Here is a 14,778-nt window from a genome sequence, read left to right on the forward strand (position 1 = left end):
TTTTCAAAATTGAAATATTTGTAGTGAATTATTTTGCTAGTAACAAAGACCTATTGTACCTTATAGAGCAGAAACATGTATCCTTTGACTATAACTTGGATTTCCAAGCCCATTATGCATCCAGTTACAACCAATCTCTGCATCATATGTTTGGCATGAATGAACAAATGATTGAACAGACAGATGGGCTAAACGTCTTTCAGATGTTACCCAGAACCTACTGGAAGCCTCCATCCTGCCAATGAGCTATTGGAGTGAATAACTATTTTTCTTAACCATGCATGTGTGCAAACACACACACACACACACACACACACACACACACACACACACACCAACACTGTCCTATTAAGCTTAACTAGGAAAAAAAATCAAAAGCTCTCTGAAGAAAATATTGGAAATGACTGTTTAAAATATGATTTAAGGAAGTATGCCATTCCCCCACGCATGTGTGCATGCTAAGTCACTTCAGTCGTGTCCTACTCTTTCAACCCTATAGACTGTCGTCCATAAGGACCCTCTGTCCATGGGATTCTCCAGGCACGAATACTGGAATGGGTTGCCATGCCCTTCTCCAGGGGATCTTCCTGTCCTAGAGGTCGACTTATGTCTCTTTATTTCCTGCTTTGGCAGGCGGGTTCTTTACCACTAGCGCCACTGGGAAGCCCCCCATTCCCCCATAGGTAACACCAAAGGTAGGATCAAATTTTAAGAACTCCAAAGGGAAGCAGAAACTACAGAGGGGAAATTTGGATATCTGGCTCAGCGTCCCTTCCCCTTTCCCTCTGGAGTCCTCCCTTTTGCTGCTGTGTCTCTAAGGATCTAATCATGAATAATAAAGCCCTCCATTCCTCATAGGCTTCACCCTGCTCTGCACCATGCCTCCAGGATGAGAGCATGGCATGCCCTGAAGTCCTGACCAAGTCCTAAGAACTCTCAGGTGTGGAGGTTGAGTGCTTGAGGTTGTGGGCCAAGGTATTCCCAACGCTTTTCCCCATAAGGGGATCCTTGGGAGGGTGCCACATGGCATGAGGGGAACCTGTTAGACAGAACACTGGTCGGTGACTAACAGAATAGGCTGGTGGGGCAGTCAGGCCAGCCGAGCACACAAGGAGTTCCATAGCTGGTGCTGGCCTTGCTCTGCTCTAAGAGAAAACACCCTACCTGGCCTTATACCATGCATGTGAAGTACAGTTTCTCACTTGGGAGGAGGAAGAGAAGCCACCCCTGGGCACAGATATCAATTAAAATCACTGTCACCGTGATGGCACACAGCTTCTGCTCCAAGCAGGGCCTTCCCCATTTTATTCTCAAGATGGCCATCTTCACGAAGAGTAAATGGATTATTTTGCAATAGTCACTTAACCCCAGAAAATGAAGACAGATTGTATCACAGCTATTGGGTGTCTCTTTGTCTTATCTGTTGATGGCCTCCTGGGTGTGACATATTTCTGTGGGCTTACCAGTAGGTCAGTTTTCTGTATTGGTGGGTCTCTGAAGATAATCATGAAACTTTATATATATATATATCCATTTGCTTCCTCAGTGGTTTCAATTGTGTCTGATTCTTTGTGACCCCATGGACTGTAGTCCACCAGGCTCCTCTGTCCATGGAATTCTCCAGGCAAGAACACTGGAGTGGGCTGCCATTCCCTTCTCCAGCTCACTGGCATGTGTCACCCCAAATCCCCCTCTAGCCCGAGCTCCAGTGGTGAACCCACCACTTGCCATGATCCCAGGGAGGTCTCTTGCTTAGCACTGGCAAAGTGCACAGCCCCTCTCCTAGGATGTGGAGGGCAGCCCTGGTCTCAGTATGACCACTACTTTGCCCTGCAGAGGAAACACCTGTGAGGCCAGTTCGAAAGCCCCCGTAGACTCGGGTTCAGACCTCGGGCTAGCACTTTCCATCTGGCCTCCCCAGGGCATCTGAACACTCAGTAGCTGAACAGTACTCCGGAGGTGCTCTCAGCTATTTGTGTAAGTGATGGCTCCCTGTGAGGTGTGTGTATTATTCAGAGAGAGGCAGGGGGACGAGCTGCCTGGGGGCAGAGTCTTGCTGAGTGACTGAGTGAGGATTGGGCCTTAGCAAGGGCAGCAGCTCACGGCTGCCAGCCCCCACCCCATCCACATCCACGCTCCAGTCTTTACCAGATCCACTTCCGTTTGGTTGAGCCCAGAAGTTCTGAACTCAGAAAAAGGTTGGGGGGCAGGGAATAACCCAAACCCAGGATAGAGAACGAACAGTGTAGAGAAGCCTGTTTAGAAAAGATTTAGGCATAAAGACATTTTTACATATTTTTAAAGCACCAATAAATTCCTTCTCATAAAAATGACAGGAAACCAATTTGCAATGAAAGGGAGAAACTTACAGAATTACCTAAGATTCTTGAAAGCAAATGAATACAAAAGAGCTCAGAACCCCTGCCGTGATGGAGGTGAGAGGCCTTTGCTGGCCCACCTTGAACTCAGTGCTGCCCTGTAGTAGTAGCCTGACTCTACACTATCAGAGGTGCCCTCCTGGAGGCTGCGCGGGTTCAGGGGAGAAAGTCAAGGCATGTGGGGATCCAAGGACCAATATAGCTCTCTATTGAAGATCTGCCCATTGAGGTGTCTGCTGAGACCTGGCCTTCCCCCTCCCAGGGTGGGGCGTCCAGGTAAGATTACATGCCCTGTAAGGGTCTTTGAGGGCCTCTTAGCCCTCTGAGTCAGCTGTTTTAAGATAGTCTGGGACTCCGTATTTATTAACTAGGCCTATCTTGTTTCTGTTAGTTCACAATGCATAAAACATTTCTCCTAAAATTGTGAAACACTGATTTTTTAAAAAATATCTACTTTTATTTTCTTTTCTCAAATCTTAGCTAAATTTTAAATTAAAAAATATTGTTTTAAAATATATGTTACCTAGTTTTTTTGATTACAGAAGTAACCTACTTTCATACACCTAGAAAAACTGACAAAAGTACAAAATATTCACCCTTAGTAATATTTGGATATTGTTGTTCTTTTCTTTCTTTTCAATGATCCTGGAATGATAAATGCTAGACCCTTTGAATTGGGGCACTTTTGAGAAGTCCCAGGACGTAATGTATAAAACACAGTATGCTGTAAAACACACTATACCAACCCCTTCTCAGAGATGCTCAGAGGAGCTCTGCAGAGAAGTATCATTGTTAGACTTGGTTTACAAAGTCTCAAAATCTTGTTTGATTCCAGAGCACTTTGTTTCACGGAACATACATTGCCATCCTGTGGAACTATTCTGCATACACTGTTTTGAAACTGCTGTTTTATCATGAGAAAATGTAGCAGCCTGCTGCCTTTTCTTGGGATGCTGGCTCTAAAGAGCAGCTGGTTAACATCCCCAGGCCCTCATGTGATGATGTTAATTCAGGGGCTGGTCTTTGAAATACCATTGATTGCAATTCCAGTTTGATATATTGGATAGTTTTATTATTGTGCCTCCTCTTACTGTTCTGTTAAAAACATTCAGTGTCTTGTTTCCTAATGATTATTATCATCATTATCATTAATGACATTTATTGAACATTCACTGCTTCCAGGCACTGTGCTGAGCCCTTCACGTGAATTATCCTATTTAACCTCACACCAGCTTTATCAGGGAGACAATATTATTCTTCTCATTTATTAGATGAGAAAACTGAGGCTCAAATTGGTTAAGTAATGTGCCTGGGGTCAATTAGCTACTAAGTGGTTCAACCGGGATTGAAATGCATATGCCCTGTCTGTTCTTAACCATCACATGCTATTCATTTTAAGTATCTCAGGTCCAAGGTTTGCAAACATCCATGGAGATTTAGTGTGCACATCTTAAGATCTTATGGACTTTTCCCCTCAACATATTTATAGCTCTAATCTATCTAATTACCTAGCTGCCTTCCGTTTCTCTTCTGGCCCTTTCTTCTAGCAAGTATTTATTAAATTTCTACTACATTTCAAATGTAAAAATGAAAATTCAGTTTGAGACTTAGTCCCTTTCCTTAGGAGGCTAAGAGTTCAGTGTAAGATTCAAATGAGTGAGACGACACCGCGGAACTGCATCTAGATCAATGGGAGTCAGAGAGGATCCCTTGAGTGGCTGATAAGAGAGGTGAATTTTAAAGCATAGGTGCCCACTAACAGGGCCCAGGACTGACATTCCAATGTCAGGTATGTGAAAACAGACAGGTATGTGAAGGCCAAGGAGCCACAAGTGCTGGAGCTGGGTTGGGCTGAAATGAAGGCAATGGGCTCAGACAGGAGGAAGAACAGTGGGATAGGTAGAGTCTGGTCTAGAAGGGACCCTGTGTGCTAAACGGAGGGATTTTAGGCGTATGGAGAATGAGATAATTAAGTTTGTGTTTTAGAAAAACCCCTCCACCATCAGTGGGGAGCTGCCTGAGGAGGAGAGATTAGGCATAAGGAGTAGAATGAGGAACCAGGAATTTAGGGGAAAAAATAATACAGAGCTTCCCTAAGACAATGACAGTTTGGTTAGATAAGAAGAAAGATGTTAGAGAAAATTCAGGAAAAAAAGTTGAGGAGACTTGATTGACTTTTAGATGTGGGAAGTGAGTGAGGAATAAAATGACCCCTGGATGTTTGTGGGGATGATGCAGGCAGGAATTGGAAAGAGCAGAATGATAGCCTAGAAGACGGACAGTACCGGTGACCATGGGAACCCAGGGGGAGACAGCGTTGGTGGCAAGGAGCCTGTGTGTCTGGCTTGGACAGCCAGTGGGTGACCACTGGGATAATTTGGGGCTTCATCTCAAGAAACCTACCTACTGTTTGACTTGTCCATCCTCCTAGAACTGTGTAACACTGTTTTGTTTTGCTTTGTAAAGCATGTTTTTATTTTCTGTGCTCAAATCTTAGCTAAATCTTAAATTTGACAAAATTGTTTTAAGATAAAAATTAAGTACTTTTTATTATAGAATTTATATATTTTTATTTTACACATTTAAGAACACTGAGAAAAGTATGAGATGTTTACCCTTCCTATTACCTTAGAGAGCTGTGTTTGGAGGTTGTGTATTCTTTTTTTCTTCTTCATTCTCCCCCACCTTCTCCCATTTTCTCTCATACGTATGCATTTTATTTAGTCATTTGTTCATTGATTCATCTATTTATTCAATTGGCATTTATTGAACATCAATCTGTGCCAGACATTGTTGTAGGCACTGGGGAAATAGCAGTAAACAGCACAGTACCTCAAGGAGCATAAATTCTAAAGAGAGAAATTCTGACAATAGATAAGCAAATAGATGTAAAACAGGAAGGAAGGGGGCAGGGCACATCCTTTGAAAGAATAACAGAGCCTGAGCACTCAACATAAACTGATTAAAACCAAACGGGTCCAAGATGGTGGACAGGTCGACCTCCACTAGACCTTGAGCCGCAGAATACACTCATTGTAATACATCCGCAAAATAAATGACAGACTCTCAAGTGCCATGAAAGTTCTCAGGTGCCATGGAAGTTCTAGGGCTGACCAGCAAAGACCAAAAAGTGGCAGCATTCCTGGAAATCTCAGGGGAGATTTGCCATTTTATGTCGAGTGGTCTGGAAAGAACTCTGATAACATGAGGCATTCAGTAGAGCTGTGAAAGAGTAGAGAAGCAAGCTGAGAAGCAAACCCAGGGAAAGAACGTTCCGGGCAGAGGGAAATCGAGTGCCAAGGGCCTGGGATGAAAGAATGCTTAGCATATTTGAGGAACAGCTCATGACCGAAACAGGAGGAGTACAGGGGAGAATAGTAGATGAAGTCATGGAGGAAGAGGGAGCCAGATCAGAATTGTTAGAGGACAAATTCTTGGAAGGACACGTAGAGACCTGTTTAGGAGGCTACTTAAATATTCTGCTGAAGAGTTGATGCTGGTCTGGACTGGTGGGGTCGTGATGAAGTGGTGAGAGGCAGTCAGATCTGGATCCATTTCCAAAGCAGTGGGAAGGGATGTGTGAGGCAGGGGTCAGAAGACAACAGTTTTAATGGAGCTTTTGGTCAAGAATGTATAATATTTGTTTATGTATATACTTACATATCTTTTTATATAGTTGAAAATAATTTTATATCCTGCTCTGTCCCACCACCATTTATTTATTCTAAAAGCAAAAAGCTACAGGATGCGAACTGCAGACATACTTCCTGTTTACTTTTTTTATCCTTATCTCCCCTTTTCTCTTTTTTCTTGTTGGACAAAGAAAATATAAACGAATTAAGCCATGCATTCTGGATTTGCTTGTGAGGGGCCTCCGCTAGAGGCTGCACTTTATTTGAACTGTGTGGCCCGTGGCCAAGGGAAATAAAGTTTAATTAATGCTAATTTTTCTAACCCCTTTCTTTGCCTTTTCAGCAAAATAAAACTACCTTTGGGAGAACGGGCGAAAAAAAAAAAAAAGATAAAACAGATACCACACTACTAAATCTAGCCATTGATACAGCAAAAATATTTTGCTATGTGGCTGCATTTGGTCATAAACAATAAAATAATTATCTTGCTCCTTCCCCTACCTACCTGTCTCTAAGTTTGAACACGTCAGTTGATTTTCATTTATCTTTATTTCCTTAGAAGATTTAGACAGTCTGTGAGTTTGTTTGCATTGGGCTGTCATCTGAATGCTGGTCTTGGTTGGCTGTTATTACAGCTAGATTGTAGGGTATGGAAAGAGCTAGCAAAGTGGGCCACCTGCTAGGATCCTCATTAGGGTACATTTGTTGGCCTTTCGTTTCTGTGAAATCACGTTAGACTAGCTTCTTAGGGCCCAGCTATTAGGAAGCAATCTTTGCCTATTTCCATAAGTAACAGTTTTTCCTTAACTAAGTTTAGAAACAAGGCCTGTCCTTGTTCTATAGTAAAGACCCTCAGCAGCTAGTATTGAAGGGGTTGCTTTCCTGCCTTTGGTCTACTTGCTGAACATTTTCAGGTTATGTTTATAAAGTAGGTAAACTGTAGACTATGAAGTGGTCTTGAAGCTAGAGCATTCCCATGAGAAAATGTTATAACACAAAGCCTTAGAGTCTTATGGCTGGATAATTGTTTGAAAGAATCTAATCTGGTCCCATTCTCTCCCTCATTTCCCCATGCCCAGATCAAAAAACAAAGCAAACAAAACAAGCAAATGAACACAAACAAAATTCTCCACCACTATCCTCCACTATTACCTCCATCCTATTTTTAAAATGAGGAAGCCCAGGCCTAGAGTGTGAGGGGTCACCCAACCTGTGAACTGCAGAGCTAGTGTGAGCCAAGTGAGACTCGGCTCAGGAGATTAGCATCAAGGACCCAGTGGCTGCCATGAAAACCCAAACACATTTGGGGTTTGGTTACTCTTTGGCCCTGGCTTTTGATTACATCACAAGTGAGGGCAGTGACACATCTCACCTGGACCACTGCAGTGGCCTCCAAAGTAAAATCCCTTTATAATCCTTTCTCTCCTCCAGTTCCGACTGGAAAGATCTGGGGCACTGAGAGCTGAGGGAGGTTGGGGCAAAGGAGTGGAAGCTTGGAGCCGCACAGAGATGAGACCAAAGTTGTGACATGGAGCTGCCTTCAGTGGACAGCTGTATTTGTTTATCAGCCTTATTCCTGCTGATGGTGGAAAACACTTGATCTTTGAAATTCAAGCTACATCATTCTCTTCTGATAATAATAATAGCCTCTTTAGAAAAAATTACTTTCCTCCTCTCAAGGGCTTCCCCTTGAGAAAGATGCATCTTGGTTAGTTGCATGGAAAATCCATGTATCCTCTTGGCATTGGGATATTTATTCTCAAGGACTTTGCTGAATTTGTCACTGGGTGTCTGTGGTTGATGAATCTACCTGTGACCATACATGTCACTTCTGGTGGTCCTCTCATCCTCCACAGGGTTGCTTGCATGTCCTTATGACATGGCAGATGGCTTCCTGCAGTGTGAGTGACCCAAAAGACCAACGCAAAAACTCCAGTCCCTTTATAAACTAGCTGTGGAAGCCATATGCTCCCACGTTTGCTGTATTCTGTTGATCACACGATGAAACCCTGATGCATTGTGGGAGGGACCTATATAAAGGTGCAAATATGAGGAGACAGGGATCATTGGCGTTCATCTTGGAGGCTAGTTTCCATGGCAACTGAGGGGTGTGTGCTCTGGTGGGAACAGATAACCCAGGAGACAATTTAGAGAGCTCTATACACCATCACTAAATTCACTGCTCTGTCAGTGAAACTTTCAATAATATATACACTGTGGGAAGGACTTGAGATTAGGAGAAACTCAAATATTTCTCATGTGGAAATATTCTTACTCACAGCCTCTTCGTGTTCCTTAGTCTTGGAATTACAAATAACACCCCCTCTGTCATTTTGTTATGTCAGAGGTAAACATTTAGAAACCCATTCTCAGTGAGCACCTTAGAGGGTAATGTGTCTTAAAGATCACTCAATATTGTGCAACCATCTCAGCCAAGGCATCCTCTAGACAGCAACTTGTTATTTCTCTTAATTTATGGGTGGTTTGTCATTGAGACTTAGTGGGAGAAGAAAAGGAGGACCCAGAGGGCCCATGAAGTCTTTCCACCAGTCTTTATTTTAGATAAAGACAGTCCTTCTCAATTTTGTTAACAAAATTCATGCAGTGCAGTACACATTTATGGAATCTCACCATGTTAGAACCGAAAGAGATTTCAGAAATCCTGCATTCCAGCTCCACTCTTTCACAGGGAAGGAAGCCAATGCCCTGATCAGTGAGGAGATTTGTCTATTATCAGACAGCTTATCAGAAGCAAATTGAGAACTAGAAGCCAAATTCTTAACCCCAGTCCGTTGTATTTCTTACTACTCCAAGCTGTTTCTAAATCTTCATTTCAAAAAATTTTTGATGTAATATATTCTGCCTTTATCACAAGCCTTCTGATGTAGATCATTCTTTTTTTAAAAAAGGAAGTCATTATTAATTATTCTGGAGTCAGAGTCTATTTTGAGAATTCCATGTCAGTTATAGGCTCACTTCCAGAAATATGCATATACTCATAGACACACAAGATTTGATGCACAAATTCAGGGAGTGCAGACCACCTGAAGGCCATCCTAGGGAAGTGAGCAAGTCAGGTCCAAAGCCCTGTTTAAAAGTTTATTTATAAATGTTGCTTTAAAAATTAATGTGTTCTGTATTTCCAAAATTATACTGTAAAAATATTCTTGATGAGATTTGCTTCCCCAGTATTTAAACAACATTCTCATTTAGATTATGTTACCATCTTTGGAAGCTGAATTGTCTTTTGGCTTCTCCACTTGCAATGATTTTTCTTCGAGCCCAAAATATTTCTTTAATGCATCCTCCAAAGTATTCTCTTTTAGGTTTCTCCTTGTCTTGGGAGATCACCTTTATCTCATTTAATTGAGAATACTTTTGTTTTATAGACTGTTTGATATCTGAAAGACTGTGAGGTTAAATCCACCACCTGTAGACCTTCCCCCACTGTGCATCAGGCATTATTTCATCACTACATGACAATTCCAATCAGAATTCAAAGCTTGCACTGACAGCTTGAGTCTGTGGGGTCATGTCTAAGTTTATCACCTAACAATCCAGAAATAGGTTTCTTTGGGTTGTTCATCTAAGTCATTCATTCTGCTGTCCAGCTAGATGAGTGTTTCATATCTTTCATATTTTCCTCCCTCCTCAAATTCCAGTGCCCCTTCCCTTATCCTTATCTCAGATGAAGACCTTATTTTCTATTTCACTAATAAATTGAAGCAACCTGAAGAGAACCTTCACAGTCTCCCATGGCCATATCCTCCCATCTCTCTGCACCTATACTGTGGGGACCAGGTGCCCGCTGATTAGGATAAGAGAACTGTTCAAGGTCAGTCCCTGCTCATGCATTAGGTCTCATTCCTTCTTTCCTATTCAAAGACACAGCTCCAGCAATCTCTTCTTTTTACTCAAATGTAACTCAAGCCCTTCTTTCTATACTGAATTGCTCCAATCAGCATGCAACCCAACCATGATTTCTCCACTGTACAACAAAGCTATCTATGATCAGACTTCTCTACTTTCAGTTAAAAGCAAAACTCCTTCAAAGACTTGTCTCTACCCTCAAGAGTCCATTTCTACTCCTCTTATTCTCTTCTGAATCCACTGCAACCACGTTTTCACCCCCACCACTCTGGAGGAACAGCTGTGGTCAAGGTCACCAATGAATGCCACGCTGGTTACCACAACTACTTACCCAGCCTTGCATGCGCCACCTATTGTGTCTCTGAGACCTGCCCCCAAACTTCCTGTTTGTCAAATGCTCAGGCTATCACAAATGGAAGGAAGGTGATTTTACCCATGTGCTCCCCAAATTTGATAATGCTTCATATCCAGCCCCCTTTTTTTATACAATGAAAATTTATGAAAAAATTAAGTCCATTCAATGGACTTGTACGGACTTTCATTTCACATGGCATGAAAATGACTTTCATTTATATGGAATGGAAAAATGGACTTTCATTTTACAATGAAAATGTAAAATTTGCTAGTCTACACATACAAAGAGGTGCATTGGCAACTGTCCAATAATTCTGGACTGTTTAGGCAAAGAGATAAAATAACTGAGACATTCTGCTGTCCCTGGCCCCTAATCTCTTGGCCTTAGTTGGAGCTATTTGGGCTTGAAGGATGTGAGCGATGGTCTCAGTGTTTGCTTTCCCTTTCCCTGGGGAGAAGGGCCCAAAGTCTAGAATGTCACATATCTTACTTCAAAGGAAAATGCACAGCATGAAAATGGAGTTTTAGGAGCCAAGCAAGCTGCACCCTATCTTAACAGACAGCAACCAAGATGGTCTCCATGGGCCCTGGAGTGGATGACATGACCATGCATCAGACTCCCATGGGAGGCTCAGGCTGATGGACAAGACAGTGGTGGTGGACTCTGGCGGGTGGGGGAAAGCATTCTTAATAGAGCTACATTGGAAGGCACTGTGTTATAAGTTATTCGCAATTTATTGCAGTGGGATATATATGTCTTCCTCACCAACCAGGAGGAGAAAAAAAGGAACTCAATTCATCTTTTAAGAACTCAGACTATTTCTTCTTTGTCTCCTCATGGGGCATTCTCCATTCTATCTCCTTCCAGAATGAAAGGTTCATTTATTTTCCTAGATAAGGTCTGAATAAGGGCAAGATATAATTTAAATGCAGTCAAGGCTTAAGATAAATCAGTCATAAAGAGGCAATTATTTTATATTAAATCTGTGTCCTTTCTAAAAAGGAATTTGTATTTATCAATTAACTCATTTTCACCATTTAATTTTTCTTTTTTTTTTTTTACCATTTAATTTTTCTAAAGGAGATCATGAACTTAAAAAAAATCATGATATTTTTTCTATTTGTAGAAAGATTTAGATAGCTTGGGGATTCATATCATATTATAGTCATCTTTTTTCATCAACACTTTATAAATACTGAGAAGTACTATAGATCTCATTTTTTAACTTAAACATCTAAAACTCATGCTACATTTCTATCATTCTTTCCAGATTATTAGATTAGTGTTAGGAATACACAACAGGCAACTGAGCACAGCAAAAAATCCAATGTCATTTGCAACGACTTGAGTGTGAATTTCAAGCCTGCACTGCAAGATCTGGGACTTGCTATTTAATCTTACAACATCTCAATATCCTCAACCAAAAATGGGGACACAAAGGACATGTAATTGTAGTGAATATCCATTGTTTTGCCTGTTTGTCATGCATTTTCTTTTCTTCTAAACCAGGTCATTTTTTTTTTCCTTAGGAACTGTCCCTCCCCAATTCTTGGCCCATAAAGTGCTGCTGGAACCCATCTCCCTCTAGGTTTTGGGTTGGACACGTGAACTTCCAGTCAGGGCATCACACTTCCTTGGCTAGAGTGACAGGTGATAGGTATCTGCTCAAGAAAGACCCTCTGTCAGCAAATCTGCTGATGGTCAACTATAAGTCTAGAGATTGAAGCTTCTATGGTAACAGAATCCATTAGGAAAATGATAGTGAACAAGACCCCTAATGTGCCTGCTTGAACCTACAATCCAGCTGGGAAGACAGACTTTAAATAAATAAAGACAGAGGACAAAGACAGTGTCTGTGATAATTATGACTATGATAGAGCTGTGGAGGGGAAAGTCAGGGCTCAGGGAGCATGGTGGAAACTAGAGGGTTAAAAGTCACTTTCCTGAGACTGTCTTGAGTCCCTTTCCTCATCCATAGAATGAGATGGACACAACTGTCCTTCCTGTTGCCCCCTATGGGGTTTCAGGAGGATGAAATGAGTAAGCAAACGTGAAAGAAAGTGCCCTGCACATACAGGGATATTATTAGAAATAGTCTATGGTGCAGTTCATCAAACAATGGTACCTCATAAATTTGGACTATGGAAAGAAGGAAAAGAGTGGGAAATAATATATTTATGGGAGAGTAAATCAATTATTTGGAGGGCAATTCATTATATGCTTGAATAGCTAGAGGGTTTAGAAACATACCTTTCCTATTGTTGCTTTTGACTGGTTTGTTGAGATCTTTTCCAAATCTGCTAAGACCTTTTCTTCCCCTTCACTCCTCTCACATCTGAGCCCTGAGCAGAGAAAATCTGTTTGCTTCTAATACCCAGCCAAGGTTGTGTTTTATTCTTTATTTCTCAACACTGCCCAAAATGCCTCCAGACACATATACTGAGAACCTACCTCTTGTCCAGCCCTATCCTAAGAGCTCTACAATGTGACACAGCCATCTCAGCATTTTTCCACTTCCCCCAGCCCTAGTCTACCTCCCCTTCCTCATTCTTGGTGGGTGACCCCTCAGCCACACACATGCACACTCCAGTTTTTCCTGAGAAGAATAGGGCTGCATGGATGGTAGGGGTTCCTTCCTTTTCAATGCTTGTGTCCTCTTCTATTGAACCTGCCTCAGAACGGTCTTTTTTCCCTTCTGAGGCTAAACATAAGACTAAGTCTGACCTATTCCTCTTTTTAAAATTTATTTTATATTAGATTACAATTGAGTAACAATGTTGTATTAGTTTTGGAGAAGGCAATGGCACCCCACTCCAGTACTCTTGCCTAGAAAATCTTGTGGACGGAGGACCCTGGTGGACTGCGGTCCATGAGGTCACTAAGAGTCAGACACGACTGAGTGATTTCACTTTCACTTTTCACTTTCATGCATTGGAGAAGTAAATGGCAACCCACTCCAGTGTTCTTACCTGGAGAATCCCAGGGACGGGGGAGCCAGGTGGGCTGCCGTCTATTGGGTCGCACAGAGTCGGACACGACTGAAGCGACTTAGCAGCAGCAGCAGCAGCAGTTGTTTTAGTTTCAGGTATATAGCAAAATGATTCAGTTATACATACACACGGATTTATTCTCCCTGCCCATTCCTTCTTCATTCCAGCCTTGGTCCTTCATTTATCCTACAAACTCTTCATTTTGTCCATGCACAGCAGTCTCCTCTATTTTGGAAAGACAATAGCTCTTGACCCTATTCCATCTTCAAACCAGCATGCTCTTTCTCTCCTTCCCACTTCTACTACTTTCTGGGTGAGTTCTCCACACTTCCACCTCCTCACCACTGGTTTTTTTCTGAATCTGATTCCTGTCTCTCCTGCTACTGAGATTGCCCTCAAGAAAGGCTCTTGACTTTTAAACAATAAACAAATGTGTTTTCTCAGTCCCCTTCCTCTCTGACAAGAGCAAGAATGTATGAAAAGGAACCAAAGACTCAGACAATATAAAAAAATCAGAAGGGGCCTGAAGAGGATTGGATCCAAGTTTGGTCTCTTTCCCTCTCTTCCTTTGAGTGGTCATCAACAGTTGTGTCTGGTTGTGATTCTGGGTTCTTCCTCGTCAGCCCTGGCCTTTCTTTAGTCACTTGGGACCATTGGAGCTCTAGTGTTACAATTTGTAATGTAGTCTGTGAATGGCATGAACAATTTACATGGCTTTTAAATGTTCTCTCTATTATGTCACCAAAACTCTGGGACTTAATTAAGGCATGCCACCCAAGGCTTGTGAGGCTCCTTGTCCATCCTCCAGAAGATAAAGAGCTTTACTTAGAATGCATGGAAATAAATGCAGCCTGTCTGAATGGAGTACATGCTCAAAGAACACAGGAGCTGTCATGAGTATTAATGAACACATTGGTTCATGGAGAATCATTTCCCTCATGGCCTTGTCGACCGATCTCCCTGTTTTCTCCATTTTCTAGTAATCAGAAAAAAGTTGGTTTGCAGTAATGGTTGTCAAGAGAATATAATAAAAGAGCAGATTCCTCTCTTTTCTCATATGCCAGAAATGAGAACCATCTTGTCCTTGCCTGGCCTCTCTGGGGCTGTTATGTGGTCCATTTCCTTTTGTCAACCATCATATTAACAGTGTGAGGAGACTGACCATGCTGCCTTCCACCTCCTCCCCCTTTGCATTGGCCTAAACCACTGAATCAACCATTTCCTAGGTCAACTACTTGATCACCACTGACATTATCTGAGCCTCAAAATGTGTTCTTTGTAAACTGTGTGGACTGAAACTTCTGTATATAAAGAAACACAGGAAGATTTTAATATTCAGTTTTAATGTTTCCACTCTGAATAAACCACTCAAACTTTGTATGTCTCAGTGTAGTTAGAGAATATTTCTTTCTTTTTTTTTAAATTTTTTTTTGCAAGTGTCTTTCATTTATTGGGAATGTCATCAAAGAAAACAAAAGCAACAAACATTCAATTAATTAGTGCTTCCAAATAACAAAATTTGGTAAAATAAAAAATGAGAATCTATTTTAAAA

This window comes from Moschus berezovskii, chromosome 3, assembly GCF_049115385.1.
Source record: "Moschus berezovskii isolate FMDL1 chromosome 3, NW_MosBer_1.0, whole genome shotgun sequence".
NCBI lineage: Eukaryota > Metazoa > Chordata > Mammalia > Artiodactyla > Moschidae > Moschus > Moschus berezovskii.